A 26,990-nucleotide genomic window follows, 5' to 3' on the forward strand; every position below is an offset into this window, starting at 1 on the left:
ATAAAATTTCCTGTTACAATTTTAAGCAATGGAAAAGGTTGGAGGAGCTGCAGGCACACTGAAAACTAGATGGCAGACTGACAAAGAAAGTGGTCAGATGGCTTTAAAAACAAAGCGAGATGCAGTTTAGTATGGACAATGGCTCTAAACAAAGTCAGGAATAGCCACATGCAAAAATTCAAGACAGAGAATAATCAATTCTGCAGAAAAGTCTTTGAAAATAGTAGTGATTTACAAACTGCATATGATACCATGCAGGTGGGATTGAAGGGAAGGGGACATCATATAACATAGTACAAATATTTCTGTTGGAAAAGTGCAACAATCCTTCTTCTCTCACTAGTGCTGCCAAAATTATAAGTGAAGCTCCATTCCCAGTAATCAGTACCACATTTCAAAGAAGAGCTAAACCGCAGAAAGAGAAATTAGAATAATTTTCAATCATACACAAGGTAGCAGAAGAAAGAATGTTCTAATAATGACTGTAAAGAAAAATAATCATAGATTAAAAGAACAACAGCAGATATTTAGAAGGGCTGCTCCAAAAGTAATGCCTCCTAGTGTATTATGTTGACACATGACATCAGAGACAAATATTGGTGATACAGCAGTAGAGGTTAAACCTGCCCACCAGTATGTCATTACACGTTGTTGCCATGTGACAGATGGCAGCAGAGGGGCACTTTGACACAGTGGTGTTTCACAGAGAAGTGTGTATGAAGCAAAGGGGTGGAACTGAATTCTTCCATGAAAGAAAAAAAATGGCACCCATTGACATCATTGATGCTTGCTAAACAAACAGTGGATGTGAACACACTTCAGTGGTGACAGCAACAGTGTGTCACCTCCACTGGTGCAGATGTTTACAAGCACAACATGCAGGCTGTTGTTCATTGCTAGTGAAATTGCATAGCTAATGATGGAGAAATGTGTTGAAAGATAGTAGTTTGCAGCTGAGAATTTTCTCTATTAAATAGTGTTATTATAGTGTCTGCTGCAGTTTCCGTGGATATAAGCAAGAGGCATTACTTCTGGAGCAACCTACATAGATTAATCTTTAGGACAAATTTCAGTGAACAGAAGTAACAACTTCTATCAGAACAATAAGATAACCAAATGAAAGAAGTTACATCACTAACTATGAAATGAAACAATATCATCTTGTTGTGTACTGCTGCTTCTGAAAATAATCCAAAGAAGAATTTCATGTTGCATTACATGCAAACAACTTCAGACAGATTATTGTAGCACAGTCCAATGAAGTTTGCAATTTAAAGGGATGCAGAGATAAAAGTATAAGATGGGAGGAGGTGTAGTTGAGCAATTTTTCATAAGATGTGGAAAAAAGCTAAGAGTACCTAGGTCATTTTGTTTCCAGCTAGTCGTTTTCAGTCATTATTTCACATTGTCTCTATTATGCATAAACTGAAATTAACCGAGTGATTATTTTTGGAAGTGTAATCAGAGAGAGAAGTAACAAAATTAGTGTAGGTTGGTTTAAATTTTATCTACCCTGGTTGATAATTCTCTACAGTTTGGTCTCTTTCTGTACCTTTTTGGTATCAATGCCCCAAAAGATAGTCACAAAAAATTTTGGTTTGTCAGTCATAGGATCTGAAAAATTGCAAAGAAATTCAACTGCAACCTAAGTTTTCCCAAAAGAGACTGACAGATAAATCTGGATATTATTTACATTGTGTTAGACAGCCAACAAAGAAACAATTGTTTGAGTAAATGAATTCATTATATCTTCCTTAAAAGGTCTACAGTCACCTTTCCTCATTTTGTATGCCACCTTTAGGTGTGTGATTGCTACAGTTTCACCTTAACACACTGAGAAACTGAACAGATTGCAGAAAAGTGAGGATCCCACTGAATTTATTAGCTTGCCCTGCTTAAGAGAAAACTAAAAAATTGACAAGGAAATGAAGAAGTTAATTGAATCTGCTTATTCTAACAATAGCCACAGGCAAAGAAGATGTACTGATGTTAGATAATACAGTTTCATTTCTCCCTTGTCCTGAAAGGTGATATGTGTTAGAAGTAATGCCCCTTGGCACAAGAGTTTGCTGGAATGTACTGGTTAGCATGGATCAGTGATCTTAAAGCTTTCCAAAGAGGGTGCAAATGTCAGTCCATTGAGTAATGAGCACCAGGGAGGATTGTTCCCAACAGAATCTGTCTAAATAAATACAAAACTACTATCTGTCAGTCTGAAAAGAAGGTCAAAGGCTATTTTTTTTTTCACCTGATTACTTGTTTGTCAAGCGTACAAAACAATACATAAAAAATAAGGAAATGAGGAAATACCAACTGGCATATGGCAGAGCTTTATGAGATAGGTCAGACTGTGTGCAGAACTGTTCCCAAACAGTCATCTGAGAGTCATGAAAATTATTTTCTTTCCCAGAAAGAAAACATCTTTTAACTGCATTTGAGATATGCAATTGCACCAGTATTTGGACCCAGAGTGTTTTCAAATAAATATTTTGGGAGGAATTGAGAAGTGAATTCTGAGTAACTGAATGGCTATTCATTTCTCATTAGCAGTGGGTTACTCTAGGAAAAAGATATTTTTTTTTATCTTGTGATCTGCAGTGTCCATGCAGGCAGTCTATGAAAAGTAACAGAGACAAGAAGAAATTTTCTACAGATTTATATACACGATGCTGTACCTTCACTAGATGAATGCCAGAGGTCCAGAAGTTGAAAATATTTGAAAGCCACTGCCATAAGCAGAAGTTGAGATATACACACCAAGGAACCAGTCCATCTCTCAGTACCTTCAGTGAGGGCTTGGATGATTCCCTCATTCAAGCCCATGGGAATCAATGTGAGTCATTCAGAGCCTTCAATGGATGATGGACCTGGCTGTATTTGAATAGCAAAATTTATTTAAAAATAAAATTTTAATTTATTTGCAAATGATTTGTGTACCAGAAAGAAACTAATTTATAATTAGTTCCTTATTAGATAATAATTAGATTATTAGATAATAATCAAATAAATATTTTGCTGTAAATAATTTGCCCTGAATCTGATGCTTAACTGATTTCCCTCATAACTTCTGTATAATATCTGTGAACCTAAACTGTAATCTAAATGGAGTAAAACTGAATTCCTGCATTCCATGGAGTTCTTTTTGAAGGTTTTATATGCTATATATACACACTATATTCATATTTAAAACAGCTGTTTAACATATGAGGATTTTACTACTTAGTTTACTTGTACCATTTTTCCATTAATAAATTCACCATATATACAGGCTTACGAACAGACTAAAACAGACCCAAATGTTCTAAATACACAGTCAGTTCATTAATAAATGATAATAAAGCAAGGGAAAATGTACAATTTTCCTATTCATGCAAGAAGATATGCAAGAGAAACAGATTGATATCATCCAAGTTCATAGACCACGGGAATAAAACCGTGTAAGACTTCATCTACCAAAGAAAATTTTTAAAAACCCAACAAACAAACAAACAACAAAAAACCAGCCATGTGTTTAACAGCAACAACAAAAAACAAAACAAAACAACAACAACAAAAAAAAAAACCTTCAAGAAAGTTCCAAAGGAAAAAGAATTAGAGACACATCTTTTCCTGGTTCTGGTCTTGCTCTATTCTCAGTCCCAGGTAATGAAGATATATTTCCTAAAACAAAAGCACACTGTGATATTTTCAAAGGTACTTTGAGATCACGCTGGCTGAAACCAGCTGAATGATGTTGCAATTCAAATGTATTATATCTAAGGCACCAAAAGCTACTGCTCTTTTAAGAAACTTTGGGTCATAAAAATGCCTGCTTTCAGATTCATTGTTAATACTGAGCCTAACAACCACACTTTACACAGTTCAGAGAGCCTGCGAGCATCACCGCCAGCACAGACACGCTCACCCTTTTACATAGAATCAATGGCAAACTGTGCCACAGCTCTGCCCCGCGTGGAGATGACAAACAGATGAGTTCCCACACTTGTATTCACTTGGGTTCTTTTTGGCAATTTTAGATGAATTCAGAGGTCACTGAAAAGTGAACTCTGACAGGACGAAATGCTTAAATTACAAGGAAAAAAGCAAACAAACTTGACCCCTACACTTCGTGATGGCTCTGACAATCACGAATTTAAAAAATAAGCAATAAAAACAGAGGAAATTGCTGAAGGCTTGATAGGGAAAAAAAGTCTTGTGCAACATGTTATGATATCACTCCATGAAACAGAAAGATTGAAACCCACTGTATCCTTCAGGTTTTCTAATTCTCCTCTCTCCCTAAAAATTCATGGGCTGGGGACAAGTGTGGTGCACACTAAGCATTCCAATTGCTTTTGGAAGGAGCATTTTGCTAGTGGAAAATGTGCCGTCTCTTTGATTGCAAATGTAGTTGATTGTGAGGAGAATGAAAGGATGACCTATGACATGACCTGCTAACGCAGTAAGGTCATTTTTTTTTCCCACTCCTCACACAAAAGATAAGAGGATGACTGCTTACAAAGTGTTCTGGCAAATAGACAAATTAGGACTGCCTGGACTCCCGCTCCACTCAGGCAAGTTATTCTAAGTAAAGATAAGTGAAAGTTTGAAATGTTTTGAGGAGGAGGCAGGCTGCAAGCTTTCATTCCTTCCCCAAATGGATGGGTTGTGAAGGAGCAGAGCAGGGCAAAAAATGTCTTGCTGAGGAGTTTCAGATTTCAGATGTGATGTTTCTGTAACTGTGTGGTGAGAGGAGGACAGGGTGGCTGCACGGGTTGCAAAGACAGTCTGAGCTAAGGACACCAACCCTCAGTTTGACTCCCAGGTTGACCATTTGTTTTCTGAGAGGCACCACACTAGAAGAGACAAGCAGGTAAAAACCTCCTCTCAGATGCCTAGTTGCAAGCCAAGTTTCATACAACCACATCACCATAGCACTACATTCAAATAATGCCTGCCCTTTCAGGATAACTGGAATCAGGAAAATTCAGCTATGGCTTCCAGATCCAAACTTGCATCTCTCCAGCCAGGTCAATGCATGGGCAAGGTTCCATCCATATATGCCCACATATATAAACCTACTTTTGGTCTACACTCAGACCAACATTTCAAGCACTGCAGGAGACAGGGAAGATATTTTCATAAATTGGTGGTGTGATATGAGATGAGATGACCTGTGAGTGAAAGCGTTCATATAGGACTGTGCTGCTCATTTATATACCTACCTAGAAAACTGAGATAGGTTTTAGAAAAATTAGTGTCAATTCCCAGTTGACCCTTCCATACAGCTATGGTTTGGGTGAAAGTTCCCTTGTTCCAACAACAGCAACAAACCAACAGCGTAAAGCTCAATCATTTTAGCATAGGATTGCTCTGAGATTTGGATTTTGAACGCTAACAATCAGCACAGAATTCCTGAGAATGAACTCATTCAAACCAAAACTGAAACAGGTTTTTGTGAAACCCAGGAAGCCTGAAAAAACAACTTTTTAAGCAGTGCTACAAACCAAGCTGCAGAAAACCTCAGAAAAGCCCAAGTAGCGCGCGCGTGCACACACACACACACACACACACAAAAACAGATGGAGAATGTCATTTTCTAGAACTGCTTAATAATCCTGCCTACAAAACTGGCAGGTTCTCTAATTTCTGTTTGATCTGCTTCAGAAGTATACAGTATCATTATAATTCCAACTAAAGTTTATCCATCACACACCTGGTACCAGCTGCAAATCTAGCAACTATCCCATGGAAAGCAGAATCTTAATCACCCACCATAGGGTGACAGATCAGATATATGTTTTCAACGCATTCATGAAATGCTATCAAATGCAGTGAAATGTGATTTCACCTCACAAACATTTTTTAAAGGAAATGGAATATTCTTGGGAAATTCTGGAAGACTAGCAAAAAGAGAAATGTATCCCAGCATCACCCCATTGAACCAGATCTTCACCATCTGACACAATGTCGCTGTCAGTTCATTTGGGCTCTGGCCCAAAGGAATCTCCAGGCAAGAACTTGACTCTAAACATGGCAGCAATCTCATCCAAGCATTCATATGCTTTAAATGAAACTTCAGTGCTTCAAAAGAGGCTGAAGCTACATTAATAGATAAGTGAGAGGAAAATCTGAAGCTAACTCTTGCATAAAGTACAAAGATGGATCTTTTAAGTATTTTTCTCCATAATCAAAATGAATGTATTAATGAACCTCTTAGCCCTGACAAAGTTGAATATGCAACATGAAATAAGCAATGAGAGTGAGCCTGGCCCCACACAAAGCACACAGTTCCCATTCTCTTTTGGTGGAATCTTTGGAAAAATTCAGTCCTATGTATCTGTCAAGCCAAATCTTCATCTGTGACCAGAACAATGAAGATAGAGAATCTGGAGATCATTTCCCTCAACACTGTCTTGGACACGCTGTTATTATTATGATGTTGTAGTGCATCCATACCTTCTATGTCATGATTATATTGCTAAAATATGTGGGCATATCTGCACAGTGATTCACCATTAGGTTAAAATGAGTAAAGTCAAATAGAAACTTTTATTGCTCCTTGTTTTAGAATATAACAGAAAATACTTGACATCTGGTCTCTTTTAATGGCATCTGGAGTTGTGTCTAAGCAGATACTACAAAATCAGTTTCTTCAATCGCATTTGAATTTCAGTATGAGCTATTTCAGCAGATACACAGTCTTCATTTTAAAGCTAGTTAAACTTACAAGGCAAGAAGGATCACTCTCTAGGGCTCCTTTGGTTAAAATCAGCATCTGTACATTGTACTCTTTGATCTCTGAACAACAAAGAGAAACCTCAACTTGGAGGCAGGATGAGGTAGAGAAGCTGAAGAAAGAAAGTATTCTTTGAACAGAACCGTCAGCTGTCATTCAACACAAAGGCAGGACACTTCTGTTACCTTTTTGGATTGCAGACTTGTTTTGATTTCCAGCTTGCTTTTGCTTTTCTTTCAGGAAGAAGAAAGATTTGCCAGTAGCGTCTGAAACATTTCAGAATTCCACCGTTCTATTGCCTGCACTCAACATTATCTTCTAATCTCCAGCAAAAAAATACAAGAACAATCAAATAGAGTTACCAGGAGCAACGGCGTTGCTTCTGATGGATACAGAATTACAGATATTAGGGTTAACAGGAACAGAGACAGTACCGGTTTAACAGATCTAACAACTGGTGCATGGTCATGAGCTTGTATTCTCAGACACTCCAGTTGTCTTCTGTGTAACTAATTACATGGAATATTTGAATCAATATTCACAGAATCTGACTCATAAAGAGTACTCGGAGAGATTGGGTAGCTAATTCCAGCTCTGCAGTAACTGATTCATAGCTCAGCAACCAACAGTCAGATGCAGTATCAAATTCACATTGAGTTTTCTCTGTTTTGGCCCCTTGAAGGGACAGAGAACTATATAGTTACCACCTATCAGCTGTCCTGTAGCATCTATGCTGTCAAGCTGGTAGACTTGGAGGCAAAAAGACTCACAGAGTTTTAATCTACTTTATATCAGTTTACAACTGGAATAGACTAAAGACAGATATAGCCAGTAACCAACTGTTACTGCAGTTCTGCTGCCAGGCAGTAACTTATTAAGTTGCTATAATTCAGCTGTCTGTCTGAACTCTAGCACATTTGGTTAATGAACGCTCGTTAATTATTCTTAACCATGCTGAGATTTCTATTAGAAGCATGCAATTTAGGTTTTTGAGTATGGCTGCTGGGCATTGGAAAAAGAGGAGGAAGTTAGTTAACTTTTCCACATGCATACAGAAAAATCAGGGATCAGAATTTCTTTTTGTTTTTCTGATTACTATCAAATGATTCCCTCAGTCACTTTACATACAGGCACTTATACTCAGCTCATTGCAGATACTGCTGGTATTTAGAAAGAAAAACAAGTTCCAGGAGCACCTTAGCTCTGTGTTCTAGCCATCCAAATTTTGCCTGCTTACTGAGTGCAAAATAAGGATTTTAGAACATCTAACTTGTGGCGACAGAACCGAATATTTGCAAGTATATTGGCACATTGCAAGAACATCAACAACAATAGTGTAAGTTATATCTCTTACAAACTGGGACAAATTCTGCTGCCTGTTTTCAGTGCATTTACCCCAGCAAAATCAACTGAGTGACTCCAGATTTATACTCATGTAATGCAAAGCAGAATGTGACTCACCATATGGAATTCATTTGGAAAGAAGTCGTGTTTTATCTAAAGCTTATTGAATTGTTCATTTTTCTTATTTCTATTTTTCTTGGTTTCGTTGCAGGTTGATAAGCAATCTGAATGCCTGCTGAGGACTAAAGTTATTATTAAACATCTGAAAGTAAAGGTACCTAGAGAAATAGATGAGCTATCCTATTTCCAAAACTCCATCCAAGTTTCTTTCTGTTGTTACCACACAGAACTCTGACCCAAATCATCACCAGCCCTAAGGGAAGGCACAAGAGTATAAATAAGTTATAAAGAATATTTACCTCTTGAATAACCTATTCAGGACCTGCTGTATGTTTATACAATCACGGTTGTTGCAGTATGGAAGGAATTCTGCTCCCCAGGCTGAATACTCCACAGCCATCAAACAATGGGTTCGGTGGCTCCCGTGCACTGCAGTCTCTACTCCCACAGGATTTCCACATTTTCATTTCTTTCACAGCTGCAGTGCAGGCTTCGCACACAGGCTCTGTGCTCATTGCACAGGTTACAATGAATGTGGCAGGCTGATGGACCAGCATGTCTCCTGTCTTACTGAGAATGCCAGAGACCTCAAAGGAGAAATCTTGTGACATTAAGTGTCACATCAGGATTGTCTTTAGTGGGAGTCTCTGGTTTGAGAAAAATCTGAGAACAAAACCAGTATCTGTAAAATTTGGGCCAATTCAATGGGCAGATGGTTTGTGCTATTAATTCCAATGGAAGTTTCAGGGTGTAGCTCATGGTAGTATTTGAGTCCCAACCAGAAAGAGCGTGCGCGTCCAGAAAATCATTTCAAATCCATGCAGTTAAGATATAATCAAACATTATATCATATCATTATATTATTATATTATTATATATAATTTTATCAAACCTAGAAACAATATTTTAATTTGAAAGGTAGAATCAATCCTAATATATAATTTTTAATACATAAATTTTCAGTTATGTGAGTTTTTTTAATGGAATAAAGGAATAAATAAAGTCAGTAATACAAATTATTGGCCTTTAGTTAGATGTTCAATAATGCTATATCTAGAGAGTGCTGTTTCGTGACAAAGAAAGTCACTAGACACTTAATTTTGCAACTGGTGTCTAACTCTTTGTCAAGTACTGAGAAACTATGAAGAATGTAGAAAAAACTTGGAAGGGACAATGAAAGGATTGAAAATACTAAAAGACTGAGGAACTCAATAGATTCCTGTGTCAAGGAGAATGTGAAAGGGTGACTTGCTTGGCAACATAAATGTCATAATTCTTCAGAGCTGCAAAAGATCAAATTATAAGAAGCTTAACTGTCTGAGCACTGGAGCTAGACAGAGTCAGAACAGTGACTGATTAACCACTAGGACAGATTAATGAGGTTATGGTGAATTCCCATCTTAGACCATTTAAAATTAGGGCTAGAATGTTTTCTAAATCAAATGTTTTATTTGGAGTGAGAAATAGCTTACAAAAGTCCTATCCCTAAGCTATGCTGGAGTTCAGACTAAATGATCTTACTGCTTCCATCTGGTTTTGCACTCTTCAAGTAGGAATCTCTTCATACGCTTCCAAAGGGAAGGAGCTAGCCTCCTAAAATGTCTAGATAGCATTTACTTGAGAAGCATTGGTTTCTGATTGACAAAATGTATTCTACAATGTTAGCTTGCAGCATACTTTTTTTATCTTACTATTAAAGTTTAACAACCTGTCTTTATTAGTTTTGGTTGTCTTTAGCAGGAATACTTCACTTGTTAAGAGTAAGCTGTCCTCTGAGCAGCTGATAAATCAGACTAATTCCCTTACAAAAGAAGTTTAAGATTAAGAAAAAGAGACTTTGTGCAAGATTAGATTAACATAACTATTTACTTCCAAAAGGAAAGACTTAGAGGACAATGCCACAACATGTGTATCAAGTCACTTGTCCTGGATCCAGAACTAATTACTATTACAAATATTGACTCTGTGCATCCTGCCAGCAATCCAACAAGCTGTCTTTTACTAAACTTTCTGTTGAATCAATCCCAGCTTCAGATCTATACAAGACTGTTCTACTGATGTTTATACAGACCTCAGGCCAGAGCAAGTGATTGGCTCCGGCTGCTTCAACTGCTTTAGCAACACAGGGTAGATAGCTATAAGCTGAACCAAATGACTACATTTACTGAATTTGTCTCATCATCAAACTTGCTGTAAGTGAAGACATACAGAAGTCTTTATTTTAAATCTACTTTTCCAGCTCTCAAAGTTTTCGTATTTATCTTCTCTTGGCAAAAATGAAAGGAGAAATGAGTGAATAATGGAGTGAGTGATGCTTTTCACACTAGCTAGATTTTTCAGCAGTGCAAGACCTTGTACTTTGCAGAAAGCAAACTGAACCTATGCTCGGAGTGTAAATATGGATGTTTGAAGACAATTCTGTAAAGGGAACAAATTTCTTCTTTCCTGTGCTTTATGACAGGTTCCTCTGAAGAAATCAGTTTTCTCTCTTTTGGGAAAAAAAGTGGGAAATCTTTCATTTGTTATTAATTGGTACCAGTGTCAAGATACATCTTAGTCTCAGTTAATAACTTGCATTACTCCATCTTCTGTACAGCACTGAATGAAGAAAAATGATAGAAACTAAATACAAAGGCTAGAAAATACAGTCTGGGGAATACAAAATCTAGATCAACTTAGGGAACATTTCCACCAAAGAAAACCAGAAAAAATATCCACAAAATCAAAACATTTAATCAGAATATTTAGAAACTCACGTGCATTGATTTTCCTTCCTAATTTTTTTTTCCATCAAAAGTGACCCAAATCTTTTAAGAAGAGCAAAAAAAAAAAAAGATTAAATAGCACCTCAGATAGACTTTCTATATGTAAAACTTTTTGGATCTCTTTAAATTTTCTCCACCCATTTTTCCTCAGTGATTTTATTTTTTTTTAATAATGCGGCTTTGAAAAGGAAAAATCCATTATTCATATGCAATGCCAAAATTCCTCCAATAAAACAATTATACTATTTTTTCTCTAGAAAAATTTACATACGGATTTGAATTCCACACAACTGGATGGGGAAGACTTGTGCCTTCACTTAAGCCCACATTCTTAAACTTGCTGGTGGTAACTGCAGTGAAACGAGGGTTTTGCTTCGAGGTGAAAATGTATCAGACAAAATTCCTTTTGGAAACTTGAGTTTTGCAGTGTAACTTTGAGTAAACAATTTGTCAGTGCTTAATTATTGTGGATCTATTTGCCTTGGTGCATATTGGCCACCATTAAAAATGCTAGGTGTTAAAAAGGGAACAGCAGCATAAAAAAGAAATCTTTCTAATAATGCATACAAAGCTCTGTTTTTCCTTTACTTTACTTTGGGCTGCTCCAAAAGTAATGCTTCCTATTTTATTATTTTGGTCCACAGTGCCAGAGGCAGATGCTGGTTATGTGGCAATAGAGGTTGAACCTTCCCACCAACATTCCACTACACGTTATTGCAGTATGACAGATGGCAGCAGAGGGGCAGTCTGAGACACTGGTGTCTAACAATGAAGTGTGTGTGAAGCAAAGGGGTTGGAGCTGAATTCCTCCTTGAAGAAAAAATTGACATTCATTGACATTTGCTGAATATTTAAGAAGACCAAACAGTGGATGTGAGCGCAGCGAGGTGGTGGGTGGTGAGTTTCAGCAGTGGTGACAGCAACAGTGGATCACCTCCACTGGTGTAGATTTTTATGAGTGCAACACATAGGCTACTGTTCATGCTAGTTAAAATGCACAGCTAATGGTGGATAAATGTGTTGAAAAATAGCTTTTTGTAGCTGAGAATTTTCTCTATCAAATAGTGTTGTTGTCCTCTTCATGTCTGTTGTGGTTTCCAAGGAAATAAGGAGGAAGTAATATTTTGGAGAAACCTGGCCCTGGCCCCACCTCTGCTATCTCACTTGTTCTCATGGAGACTGGCAGCTTCACAAAGGTTTCTTTCCCTGTTTTCTTCTCTATGTTTGGAAGCCCTTCTCACACAGCAATCCACTGCAGAATGCAGATGCAGTGGTGCTGATCACCTCAGAAAATGAAGACAGTTGGCAATTTATCACATAGATGTAGATCGTCTTACATGTATCCCTTAAAATTCTCATCGTCCAAATACACCACTTTATTTTGGCAAGCAGTTACGTATTCAGCTTTTAGGACTTTACTTCTTGGATGATTCAGAATGCAGTAATTCAGGAAGTAATATTTTAAAATATCTAGTACAAGAAATGGGGCCACTTTCCCATTCTCTATTGCAACCATCCTAAGCCGTTCCTTTCATAGTCTAAAAGAAAGGGGAAGGGATAAAAAAATGTTCAGAGGAAACTGCCAGCAAGTGCCATACATTCCTATTTCATTTTTCAATCTTTTTTAGTGTTCAACTGTCCTAAGTTCTGAAACATTTCATTTAATAACATGGTATTAATCTTGGGAATAACACCAAATCTAGACTTCTTGCCAAGTACATGGGACTGGTTTGATATCTTAGCAATGAATATCACCTTCAGCCTTGACTATTACTAACTCTTGTAACACTAAGTTGGCATTATAACGTTCACAGGGCTTTTCTTTCCAGACCAAAAGAATGAAAGATTTTATCAAGGCATGAAGTACATTCCAACAGTATGGACGATTTCGTTATTGCTTAAAGAGTAGCTTTAAAAATCTATAGATCCTACTTATGATCAAAAAATTCCTTATACAGCTGTATTGTGTTGTTTCCACATTTGCTTAAACACAGGAGTCTGGCTACAGAATATACAAAAGATTCATAAAAACATGCCTATGTTACACATGTGTGAAACACATGGAATGTAACACATGGCTTTCAAACTCAGGGCATGAGTTTCCCCTTCTATAACTATCCAAAATAAGAATTTTCTAACTAGGGACATTTTTCTCAATAATATTTTTAAAAACTTAACCTCAGAGAGTATCAAAAATCTCTCTCCTGATATGAAGCCACCCATATTGCAGACAGCTGTTCAGAAAAGATTACACCCTCCTGAAAAGCAGAAGGGTTGAAGTCTCCACAGCTCATTCTTCTTGGTAAGCAAGAACCATACATGGAAGATTGACCAGTGATATCCTTCCTTTACCTTCATATCTATTAACTGCACAATAAATTTGTGATCAAAATGTAGAAGTTAGCTTATCTTACATAAAGTCAAAAGTGAGATGGAACTCAATCCTTGGCAGCAGTAAGTATCCCAGTTTTCACATACGGAAACACTGCAGGATCAGTGCATTTATTTTCCACCGTCTCTTGCAAATATTGAATCAACCTGAATTGCAAGCATCTTGCACTGCTGTTATGTGTATGAAAAATGCATCCTCTCATACAGGTACGGATAGCTTATTTCTAAAAGGTGTCATGTTATTACTTAAGCAACATACAGTTAATTACTAATAATTTCACTATCATAAGCTAGGCTGTAAGATTGTTCTATTTGGTGGCCACAGAAACATGCAATTACATTAGCTCCAACATAGATCTTCTCAGTGCTCAACTGGTAGAGAAGTCAAACGAAGTTCTATCCTGTTTCATGTGCAGTCTCTGCTGAAACATGGCTTTCAGCTTAATGTGACCAGTAAACCCATCCTGATTTCTTAAGCTGTGTGTGCATGTGTGTGTGAATAGGATTAGTCTGAGTAGTGTCATATCTCCATTTCTGCATTAATGTCAGGAATCTGGATATAAGCTATGGCTTAAATAAGAGCTCTGTGTTCACTCTTAGGACTTGACAAGAAAGTCTTCCACAAGCTGGCATTCAGTGACTACCAGAAGGCTTGTACTGCAGGCTCTTCTCCAATGTTTTTTTTCATAAAGCAATATATCTGAGAGTGAAAAATCATCATTTTCATACCAGTCCAGATTGTTTCATCAAACACCTCGTGACCTTGTACTCTGCTTTTGCTATTATGGAACTTCACTGACACAGTGCACTACCAAGAAAGCTCATTCCGAAGTAGATGCAAATTTGAATTCGGATAGAATTAACTGCAGATCTGTTTCAGTGATTTCCAAGGGAGAAAAACTAGCCTTCATGGGATCAGATAAGCACAGTCCAAAGTGAAAAAAAAAAGGGGGGGGGGGGGGAATGGCAGTGAAGGTGGCAAAGACAACAAGAAAGAGTAAGTACAGTTTCAACCAAGACAGAGAAAAGTTCCATTATTTTCAAGTAGCATAAACCAATGGTGGGGCCAAAAAGAAGGTTTCAGATGGACACAGTGTGGGTGTCATCACATAAAAATTAGGATTAAAATAATGTCTAGTATTTCCTTACAAGAAACCCATAGATAAAGTAAGACAGTGCTCTACAAATCATATCAGTGACAAAGGTGACCCTGGGACTTTCCCCTGTGGCTGCTGTTTTGGGACTGGGAACTGTGGCAACTATCAGCAAAGATTTTTAATTAATTAATTAATTAATTAAACTAAAATACAGTCTACATTTATCTGGAGACCAATAGGAGCAGCTGTAGAAAACAACCAGCCTAAGACACAGCCTTAAATCAGCTGGCACTCTGAGGCCAGGATAGCTGAAGTGGTAGCTGATCCCACGTGCCAGAGCTGCCCTGCCCTGCATCAGCAGACAGGAGACTCTGCACGCTCTGATGGAGACAACACTGAAAATACAGGCTGCATATGTAGCTGTTATCATGGAAAGTACGTATTCCCATTGGCTCCATTGTCAGATAGTCTGAAGCCAGAGAAAATGCCACAAAAGATAAGCCATACACCTCTTTGTTCATTCCACTTGTTAAAATGGTTGTCTGCTCTGCTCTGCTTCGTAGGGTCTTTATCAAAGTCATTCATACAAAAAGCATCAGTCAGCTTCTGATAAGTATTGCTGAGATGATTACTGCTGGAGGATTGCTAGGAGTATTTAGTCTTGAACATTGAACAATGAGCAACCAACAGCAGGTAATTTATCCACTTACTTATTAAGATATTTAGTTAAATTTGGAGGTCCTGCTGCTTGTTTGTTTCTTAGTTCTTCATCTGTCCCTAAAAACATTAGCTCTTGGAGCGTCTGAGCACTTCAGATTTCTGTGCTCAGTGCTCAGGATGGCTCAGGACCCAGTGGAGCTTGGCAAGCTGGGAAAACCCACTTTTACCTGCTCAGTCTAAACACTGTCAGACACTTACGACCAAGGCCAGGCAGCGGCCTGGGATGTGAGACCGTGTTTCATTGTAACAATACTAAATTTTTATAATCCAGAGAGCAAATAGAGCAAATAGAATTTTCTTGGCATCAGAGGAGAGAGGGGATAAGAGGAATGTAGAACAGATCCTGTGTTTGCTGACGGAGAAAAAGAAGGCATCTCTGCCAGTCTCTGAGTAGTGGACAACTTTGATATTATCTCACCATCTCACCAAAGTTATACGGACACCCTGAGAACCATCAAAATCAGATTATCTGCTATCCATCTGGATGGTTTACTAAACTATAATTGCAACATCATCAAAGATTTTTTTTTTTTTTTTTTTGCCTGTCCTCTTCTAATTGGTATAATTTCAGAGAAAATAAAATTGTAATGGAAAATTCCACTGAGATCTGATTTTTAAGATGAGGCGCTATTTGGTTTCACTGAATTGCACTAAAAACATCTGACAGAAAAAGTTGCTGCCTGATCTGTATTTCAGAAAATTTCCTCCCCAATCTAATTCATTAGTGTTCAGAGATATTAGTAGTAGCTAATGTATTATTAGTATGTATTTCAAATATAGCAGTTGAAGAACAATCAGTGGGAGACTGTTTTGTTGATAGTTACACAGAGTCAATAATAGTTGTATAACTAAGTTATAATAAGCTTCGTTTTTAGCTCTTTTTAATTATCCAGGGGTAACACAGTTCACTAAGCATGCCACTTAGCACAACTCTTAGCAAGCAGAATCTTCTTGAAGTTTGTTTAGAGAAGAAACAAGAAAAATAAGGGGAGTTGAAAGTGAAAGACCCAAAGCTGAGCACACTAAGGCCCTAATCTTAAACTTAGGAGGCAAAATATCAGTAGGTGAAGCTGCTGAGTTTAGAGCTACAGGGCTCTCTGACTCAATGGGAAGTACATGGATCTTAGTGAGAAGCAGTAAAGCACAAATGCAACTTGGACCTATGTCATTCTGCAGAGATCACAGGGTTGCCCAGGATGGTCTGCCTTTGCAAGGAGATCAAACTTAGACTCCAAATGATAAAGAAATGCCCAAGCCATCCTGAATGCGCTGTGAATAATTTTGTTCATTGAGTTTTGGATCCAATCCATTAAATATAACGAAAATGAACCCAATACTGCTGTAAGAGCCAAGATTTAAAAAGAGCCCACAGTTCTAATTTTCTGTTATTTGGCACTGCTAAGCTTAATCGTTAAGGAGCTCTGACTTCACGAACAGGTGTAAGAGCAAATAAAACCTTTAAACTTTGCCTTTGTTATCGAGAGACCATCTAGTACCACCTGCACTCAGAGATGTTTAATTAAAAATAAGTGTGTCAATGTTTAACAGAGCACTCCAGTGTTATCCACAGAACTGCATGGAACAAAAGATTCATTTAGAAACATCCTAGTTCTGAAAGATGTTTAGGTTTTAGGGTTTTTTTTCCTTAAGTTTCTCTTTGAGTGAATGTATATGATATGAATGAGACTGATACATGTTATTGGTTTGCCCTAACAGCAAGGATCTATTCAGGAATGACAAAAATTGAGGATGGTGTAAGAATGGTTCTGAATTTCACCTTAAATTTTTATATCAGAGATTTTCAGATTTGATCCAGATGAATTTTGAATATGAAATTTTAGTGTTATTGTATCATGTTGTTATATAATCATTAATGTTATTGTATAATTAAAAATATGTAAAGAGTTTATTGAGTTTACTATTCATTTTATTTATAAGCATTAAATGAGTCCTCATGATTTTTACAGGCAAACGAATTATTTCTACCAAGAACATTACTCAAAAAATGATGTGCATTTGAGTTTAGCTTCAATAAATAAATAAATAAAATCAAGATGTTTGAAGAAATATGGAGGAAAACGCAGCTATTTTTAATTATTACTGTGTCTAACAACGCATGCTTATGAAATATGCATAACATGAAAAAGCTCTTTCTACTGTTTTTGAAGAGTGTTTACATCAAAGTAAAACATATGTGTGATAAAAGAACAAAGCAGAAATCCCTAGTTGCTAGTTCTATTTGAGAACTATATGCAGGATATTTACAACATTTCTTGGTAGGGTAGAACTCTGTGTGTCAGGATGATTAATTAACAGACATGAAAAGTTGAACCATGAAGGGCTCAGGAAAATATAGCATCTCCTAAACCATCAGGATAGGTAGAGAAGAACATTAGGATTCCTCAGTGTCTTGCTGCAAATTTTTATTATTACTCAAGACACCTGGATCCAAAGCATCAAGTGGAAGCAATTTCACAAATGAAAGGAGATAAACCATTTGAAAAAATTATGAGTAACTAGTCTACTCAAAGGAGTTGTAATAGGATCTGGAGCTTTCATCCCCATCCAATTAACAGTGATGAAGACTAACTCTCATCAGGAATAAATTGGGCAGATGTTCCCATCACAATATCACTACTACAGCTGACACCAATTGACTTTCTTATTGGTCATGTCAACAGAGAGTCAATGATTACATGAGTAAGAATTATTGTCTTTCCAGAAAGGCTTTAGGATGGCTAAAGAGTGATGAATGCAGTGTGTCTAGACTAAGTCTCAAATGGGAACAGGTATTGCTTAGACTTCTGTTTAAAGAATTGCAACAGGCCTGATTCTTTTATTGGATACAGATATTGTAAATCACAATTGCTGATTTACAGCAGTTTTAACGGTATCAATGGAAACTCTTCAACATAAAATTCATGGATGGAAGAACTGGGCTGGAACACTAGGCTCTTCAGGCTTTTTATTGCTTGCTAAATTGCATGCACAGTGTCAGCTGAGGAAGGGGAGATTGCACTGTTGCACCTACTTCCTATTAAGAGCTCCATTGGTAAAGACGACGAGCAATGAAAGAAGAATCTGACCAAAGTAATTTGTGGGCAAATGGAAAACACTTCTTTAATGATCCTTCTAGTACTTTGATGGAAGAAGAAACACAGTGAGTATGCCTCCTTTTATTCTCTGATGACCTTTGTGGCCATTTAGATATAAAAAGGTATTTTTTGGAATTATTCTAATTTTTCTTGACATCTTCTTTTATGCATTCCATACCTTCCATTAGTTCTATAATTTGAATAATATTTAGTTAGCTAAAAATGTTTTGGTTTAAACGTGACTACTGTGTCTGGAGATAATGTGAGCAAATGTTGGCATAAAATTTATAGATACAGAAACATAAATAATTCTTTAATGAGTTCTTTCAATCTTAACTTAATCAGTGGAAAACTAAACCAGTTGATCCCCTGACCATGGAAACATAAACTCACAGCAGGATTGGCTGATAGCTGAAAAACTTCATTTTGGATAAGAGCCATTTTTAAGAAATGAGCTGTTTACTTAGCCAGGAAAGTTTGGCTGTAGTGAGTAGACATCAGAATTGTTTATTATTGGAACCCAGAAGCACATTAATTATGTGATTTGAGTGACTGGGTAGCATCAACCCCTTAGGTTTTACATGTCAGAGTGCCCTCATCTCGTGTGGTGTAAACTGACCCGTGAAGTGCACGTTTGTGCACTGAAGGTTAAAGGAGGACTCTCTTCTATCTCCACCCAGGGTCTGCCAGGGTGGCTGCACTTCAAATTTATGTTTTAAGAAGATCAGAGCGCTTTAATATACAGCACAGGGCAGCAGCATAGCTTCAATTTCACTTACATGTTGTGATTTCCTATGAAAGATCATCTGTCATTGGGAGTTCTTGTAACACATTTGCAAATAAGGTCAAACAATTTGTTCAGAGGTGAACACGGTAAGTATAAACACGTTGTAAATATTTGAGTATGAGTTTAATGGTGTTTGAGAGGCTTGCACAAAAAACCTCACAAATAAAATTGCTGTATTTAAAAACAAATTAGAAACTTGCACATTATTTTAGCCTTCGGTGGGCATTCATCATCATTACAGACATTTCTGTTTATTTTGGTTTGTGTTGGGAAAAGGGAACATTTAGAAAGGCCCAGCAGCATGCTGCGAGTCGGGGCCTCGGTGCTCCAGTTTGGCCTCCCATTAACAGCATCCCAAGCAGGGTTGCCCAAAGAGATTGCACTCAACGTGAAAATAGTTTTGGAGATGGGAGGTCAGTGGATTTTGGTCAGGGGAGAAGCTCTAGTTTGTGCCATTTAGAGTAGAAAAAAAATTCAGTAGTGAGGAGTGAAATGGAGGGCCAGTTCAGCTGGCAGCAAGGGACCTGCTGTGCTTCTTACATGCGCAAGTGGTCAGTTGTGGTTTTGTGTGAAAACCAGTTAAGTGATTGCCTGTGCTGGTCTTCATGGAAACTTCTCAGTGTTTTGGGGAAGACAATGTGCAACTGACTCCCAAAATGCTTTACTATTATTATTCTTAGGACTGGAGATACACCGGATCTACCTCATATGTTGATCGAAGCACTACCAGGGATTTCTCATGAATCCAATTCTGCTTGTGCCACATTTGGTATCTCTGTAGTAAAGGCTCCTTACCGTAACATAGCCATATTCCAACTCAATGCTGATGTGAAAGCTTCCCTGCACAAGCACTTCTATGTCTCCACTACATTTTAATACAGATTCTGGAACATAGAATGAATGGATGTTTGAAATGTCTCTCACAGATTTAGATCACTGTGTAGTCTCCAAGAAAAACTGGATTTGAAGAGTATTAAGCTATTGATTTCTGAATCCAAAAGGGTAAAAAATGGATTTAAAAGTACAAATGAGTGTCATAACTTTCAAGTCCACAATATCAATTTTCTGTTTCTTTATATAGAGCCCAATCCTGCAAATATTTCTGCACGTAACATGAGGAAAACCATACTTCAACGTAGATATTTGCAAGCTTATATCTTCAGCTACAATGCTATTTTAAACAGAGAACTATGTATATGTGGACCAGCATCTAATGCATCTGGCACATTTGGGTGGCTATAGCACTTGGCTTCGGACTTGTCTTTAATGCCAAACACGTGAAATATCACCTGAAAGTAACATACATTTTTCTTCCAGAATTTAGCCTTCAAACACACAAATATCAGCAGATACCACCACACAAAACCTCAGAATGTGGCAATAGACAATGCAAGCTGCTTTGAATTCTTTTTTCACCTTCACTGATATGTTATTCTTTACATTGACCCTATAGCTTCTTAATTTCCTACCCAAACATTGCCTGTTGCTGCTGTTTGTTATTTTATTATTTGTTCTCATTTGAATGGAGGAAAAGTCATGTCACAGTGGTGTAGTATTAATGCTGAACACCAACTCTGGCCATATCACAGTGGGCAGAATTCTGGCAGCAGTCCCACGTCACAGAGAGGTTGATGCAATGGTTGACCCAGGACAGGTCTGTCCTCTCTGTCAGGGAGATGTGCAATGGCCAGCATTGGTGCAAGGCTCTGACAGAGAGAAGGCCTGTCCATGGTAATGGAGAGTGTTTTTGCTCTCATTACTGATTCACCCTGGATAGCCACAGCCTGGGACATGGAAGAGACAATACAACAGCATGTTCCTGTCTTCTCACTCCTCATCACTCAAGACTGATTCAACTTTCTACAATGACATTGGTCATACAATGAGGACAAACACGCAGTACAAACCTGTACCGTGTCATGACTCTAAAGGCAGCTGGAAGGTGCCCACAGCTATGGAAAACATGAGTTCCTCACAGAGCCCACTGTATAGTTCATATGAACTGCATTATATGAAAAAAAATCTAAAAGCACAGCTTAAAATATAAATGTATAGGTAGGACTCCTAGCATTAAAATAGTCTTCTGTCCAGTAAAATAGCGTATATAGTATAGTATGGGTAAAGAATGCCTGCACATTAATCTTACTTTTGATCATCCTGAGCCAATTTCACCCCAGGGTTTCATTTGGTCTCTCCTAAAGCCTTACCATAAATCACATGATGTATAGCACACAAAGAATAATTATTTTGCTAAGGTTAAGGCTAAGTATTCCATTGCCATTTTGCCATTTTTAAGTTTGGGTTGGTTTTTTTTTTTTTTTGCTTCTATAACATTATAAATTGCAGTGCTTGAATACACTTCATACCTGTTGCAGGACACTGTATTAAAAAAAAAAAAAAAGCATTCTAGGTGCCAAAATAACTGGGAGTGCCAGCAGCTGTTCTGGAAGATCTACATTAGCATGACTGTGTGGAGAGCCCTTTTTCTTCATAGCTACATCTGGAGGAAAGAGCACTGCACAGCATTCTCATGGCTCCTTGGGGAAAGACAAGCTATTTCATAGGGACTGACCTTCCTGTCAGCCCATGAGACACCATAAACCATACTGGGAGAGAACTGGACTTAAACCATTTCTTCTCTGCCAAGATCACACCCTTTTGGAGGTTGCTTTGTCCCAGCACAGAAGTGTGAGCTGCTGCAGTAATTCTGCCATGAATGAGAGCCTTTCTTTTGAGTCATACGCTTTTGTTTCCAGTCTACAGTGTCTTGGCTTACTACTGTGCTGGGGATTATCCCTTCCAAAAGCCAGAGCCTGGAAAACTGGCCATTTTCAGCAGCTGTTAAACTAGGTTTCTGAAAAGTGTGTGTGTATGTAACTATATACACACACACATATATATATAAAAATAAAAAACCAGCCTCACTACAGTGAGACTAGGTAAAAAACTACAATAATAAAAATAACATTTTAATATTATAATGTAATAGGAAAATGTAGTACCAATAATATTATCATTAATATTAACATTAGTAGCAGTAACAATATACTGTTGGTTAAAGCTCCATTTTTTGGGTGCCAGTCAAACATAATGAATTAGGCTGTCTTTCTTTTCAAGCAGAAAAGGTCCCAGTATTACTGGAAACTTCATGCAGACAAATCTCAAGTGTGTGCAGAGAGGATCTCAGTCAATTTGGGGAAATGACTGAGCAACAGCTGTAGCAGGATCAGGCTCTACGTAAGGGCATAGAAGAACTGAAAAGGGAGAAAAGTTGGTAATTGTTATAAGTGTATGAGGAGACACGTATATCAACAGTCTGGATTCAGGTCTCTGCTCTCCTACCCCCTCAAAAATCCTACCAAAAACACCACAGCCAGGACCAGGGTTATGCAAGTACAATTTATGGCAGAATTTGGCACAGTGGGTGCATTTCTCCATTCATGTCTCTCAAAAACCTGATGGACAAATTCATGAATGCCTCATGTAGTTATATTGTTCTCTATTAATGTGAGACAATATGTCACTATTACTTCATAAGATCTAATACGAAGTTAATGAAAAAGAAACCTTGGCACTGAGAAGCTGTGAAACTATATGCACTTAAAAGAAAAGCCTCTAACATGGAGCAGCTCTGAACTCTTTAATGTTTTTAAAAAAAATCCTCCAGTCCTGGAGGGTCTCTGGAATTTCTTTCATACTGGAGCACTCCAAAACATTGCATGTCACGCACCAGATGGTAGGCTGAGATTTTGTCCTTTGCTCACCCTTTTAATACCTTCATTTCGAGTCTCTTGTGGTCACTTTTTTCTCCCAGATCCCCTAAAAGAGAATTGTCAATGGCACAAACCACTCTGCCTGACTACACTGAATCTTATATTTCAGCTTCCCCCCCCCCCAGAACCAGACATTTGGGGTTCTACACTAAAACTTAAATTACTGTGCCCTGGTCCACAGATGTATCTTTGTGTCCTCTCTACTGTAGTAGTACCTTGATCAGATTTCAGACTCTTAATTGTCTTTTAACCCACTGCAGACTACAAAAACCCTTAAGAAGTCCTTTTCTTCAAGACCTTTATATAGATGTACAAACAGCGTGCAACAAAGCTGAAGCATGTCAGCAAAGCAAGCAAAGTCCACATCAGTAAGGAATTTGCTGTACTTGCTTTCCCAGTTCTGTTTCAAGGACACATATACCTGATGGGGTGGCCCAGAATAGATGCATCAGCAGGAAATGCTCTTTATAAAAGCAGAAGAAAGGAAATATAATGGAAATAAGTAGGGGAGAACAACAGCACAGAGAGTTTGCCCAAAAGCCATGAGAAAAACATGAGGCTGGAAAGACTTTAGAAGCAGTAAGGAGAAAGATCATGTCAGTCATAGGATAAAATGACTATCTGGGAGCTATTGCTGCTCTAAACTGTTTCCCTTGAAATGAAAGTTTAATCAAACTGATGCAAGAAATGACAGCAGTTCAGCAGCAGTCATAAATTGGAATTCCTTGCTTCAGAGAAGCTGAATTTTTTAATATTTGTGACACGGAAGTGAAGTTTGGTATGTCTCCAGCCATCCAAATTTAATCTGATGTTATAAGTCTGTCCAAAACCTATTTTGAACCTATTCAAGGGTAAATAGAAAAGATTCTACCTTTTTCACATTGAAAGTGAACTTGCAGAAATAGTGTTCCATGTGAAAGGAAACTGCTTGCCAGACACAGATTATTTAAAGCCTCTGAATGACCGGAGAGACTTCTTAAGCTTTCTTCCCTCTGCCTCCTACTCCCTACACTATAAGAGTCTCTTTTATTTTTAAATATATAATGACAATAAATTTAGAACTTCTGGATCTCTCAGTTCACTCCTCCTAGTTGGCGCCTCATGTGAGTAATGGGTCATGAAGTTGACATTCTTCCAGTGACGTATTACTTGCTAAAGTGGCACTGTCCACTCTCGGAAAGGCAGGTCAAATAGTTCTTTAATTTAATCTTTTACAGCTAGAAAAGAGATTGCTATAAAAAATTGCGAAGGATGATGTCCATGTGATACTCTCACTGGGAGGAGAGAGAGAGACAACAGCAGGAGCCACAAAGCACTATAACTCAGGAAACATGGCTTATTTTGGGGATGAGCCAAAGGTAGAATAATAAGTGAGAGGGAAATGATAGGAAGATTCTGGGGAATTTTTCACTACCCGATTACCTTCCCTCTAAATGTTTGGCTCCAACTTCTTTTCAGGTGACTTCATCTAATATACCCTTCACAACAGAGAAAATGTTACTTCTGGGAAGTCATAATTGAGTGCATTAAACTTGGTTTTCATTCAGTGACTTGGACTAATAATGTTTCTTAAAGCATATGTTGTTTCTATTGGGCCATTACTCCTGAGGGCATGGCCCTGAAGTTTCTTAGCTTGTTGCAATTTGTCGTGCTATTTTTAAAAGTTTAGTGAGTCTCTTTGACTTCATGAAGAACTGCAGTCCACACACAGATCAACAAAAAAAGTGTTTTGTGAACCACTACCACTGTGCCTAGTATTACGAGGCTCTATTAACCAGGTAAACAGCTGAATTCAGGAAGCTATGTTTATATTAGTTTTCATTTAATAACGTAAATATTTTCTGATGCACTTCTAAAGAAGAAATGCTGAGTCATGTCATGAAGCAGTGATTGAGCACCTGGTGGGAAGGCTGAGCCAACCAAGGGGAGCACAGGTGCAAGCAATGTACCTAAGTGATTGCACCTAGTGAAGCCAGGATCCACCCCTTCCCAGACCTCATGTAACAGTTGGTAGGAAAGACAAGGATATCTTGCTGGAGATCCCTGCATACCTGAGGTCTTCCAAAGGCAAGCAGTTTTTTTTTTTTTTTTTGCATCCACAAGCTGCTGCATTTCAGCTTGTTCTCATTCACTGCAACCTAGGATTGTGCCACCTCACTATCACTGTACTTTCTATCACACTGTAGCATTACAAGCTCTGTTTGTTGTACAGTTTGATTAGATGTTTCCCACAGCCAAAGAACAAAAAGTGTTGCCTTTTAAAGTTCCAAATGCCTTTTCCTGTTATTACTTTGCTGTTTTACTATTCCTTAGGCTACATGCAAGACGTACTTGCTTTTCAGCCCCTTCTGCCCTTACAGTCTTTTTGTCTGCCTCACTGAAACAACATTTTACAAAACTATCATCAGAAAACTCATACACCAAAGTTTTCTTTTTTAGGAAGTACAAGTACCTTTGCTCATTAAAAAAAACTGCTATGGTTTCAGCAATCTGATTCCAGAATAGAGATTAGTAGTTCTGACAGTTGTCATAGATGAAGGACCATACTTCTGCTCAATAATAATAGTACAATTTGTTTTTCTTTCAGCCCCACATATTGTTTATGTGGATCTATCTCTTCATGCAGAGAAACCAAATGCCTATATTTCTTCTTGGCTGAAGTGATCCCCACATAGCATTTTAAAGTTTGAGGAAGAAATCCTGACATCATTATTCATTCATCACTAGCACTGCAAAATTATGAGATATCATGAGAGTGTCTGAAGAAAGAAAAATGTTTATATATGACTTCTCATTTCTTGACCCCACAAGGTTATTTGCTTCATATGTTCAACTTTTATCTGCATGCTGGAAGGCTAGCAAGTCACTCTATTTAAAGGAAGCTTAGATTCTCATGAACTTCCCTTATTCCAGCAGCTCGGGCACAGAACAAAAAAACAAATACCACAAGACTTGGTGATAAAATTGAAAAGCTTGACAGTGTTTTTTCCTCCTGCTGATTTAGCTCTTTAGTCCATGTGTAATCTGATATAAATAAATAGAGTAAGCCACCAGTAGATATTATTCAGTGTGAGGAAAGCTGGCAGAAATATGTTCTGTTTAAAACTGAATACACTGAAGTAAGTTTCCAGCCTGATAGCCTTGGTTAGTCCTATGCAGATACACACTGTATAAAACATATGCATGTACACACACATATATCTGCATACACACATAGACAGAAACTGTTATAAGTACTGCACCAGGTCCTGAACTAAATACAGTTCCAGTATGACCATACCTTATTATACAAACCATCAAGCAGTTATATCTCTGTTAACCTTGAATCAAGGAAACTGCATCTTTACAAAAAGGAAGGGAATTTTTATGCCTCTTACACGCAAAATAGCCACAGAAAGAGAACTGCTGCATGATCACAAGACAACGCACAATACAAATTCACACACATGGCAACTAGACAGCTTAATATGATGGAAAAAGGCGCTTCACCGGAGGTACAACAATGGAACAATTGGCACAAAAGAAAAGTGCTTAAAAGAAGACGTTTACTTACCCATATCAGAAGATTCCAGGATTGCAGAGAAAAGCTCCACCATGGAGGGATCTCTAGAAAAGATCCTTTCCCCTTGTCAGTCAGCCCTTAAATGAGGTCTGAGAGGTGCAGCCAGGCTCCACCCTTCCAGTCACACAGCTGAATTGCCTTCACCTGTGCTCCCATGGCTGACCAGGTCTTTTCTCCAGGTGCTCAATCAGTGGTCCAGGCTGTGACTCAATGGTTACCGTACAACATGCATACATCATTTGTCTAGACAAAGTATTGCTTGCATCTAATATAATTACAAAACCTTGTTGTTTGGAGCATTCAGAGTTCTTGGATACATAGATTCCTAGATCTACACACGTGGCAGCCCTTCCTTTAAACAAGACACTTCAAAACCCCTTTTTCCTTCTTGATCACTTATTTTTACACTTCTTGTAAGGTCTTAATTTCCTTTGAAACTTCAGGTGTCTCTGCCAAATTTATTTGAAAATCAGCTAGAGTTGTAAAAAGATTTTGTGGTGGCATGTAGTATGACTGCAGGGAAAAAAAAAAAAGCAAGAAAAGAAATGATGTTCAGTTAATAGCAGTAATTCTGTCTTATTTCTGTATTCCATCACAAATTCCCATGAGAAGCACTAG

General features: G+C 37.8%; 1 long non-coding RNA gene across 1 annotated transcript; it reads right to left on the minus strand.

Annotated features, from left to right (window-relative positions):
- On the minus strand, window positions 1-26,434 carry LOC125689657 (uncharacterized). Its single transcript, XR_007375382.1, has 3 exons — window positions 26,364-26,434; window positions 2,676-2,871; window positions 1-405 (listed from the first exon to the last, which is right to left on the minus strand). It is a non-coding gene; the product is annotated as an uncharacterized LOC125689657 (long non-coding RNA).
- Between the last annotated feature and the right edge of the window lie 556 nt (window positions 26,435-26,990).

The sequence above is a fragment of the Lagopus muta genome, chromosome 2 (assembly GCF_023343835.1).
Source record: "Lagopus muta isolate bLagMut1 chromosome 2, bLagMut1 primary, whole genome shotgun sequence".
Taxonomy (NCBI): domain Eukaryota; kingdom Metazoa; phylum Chordata; class Aves; order Galliformes; family Phasianidae; genus Lagopus; species Lagopus muta.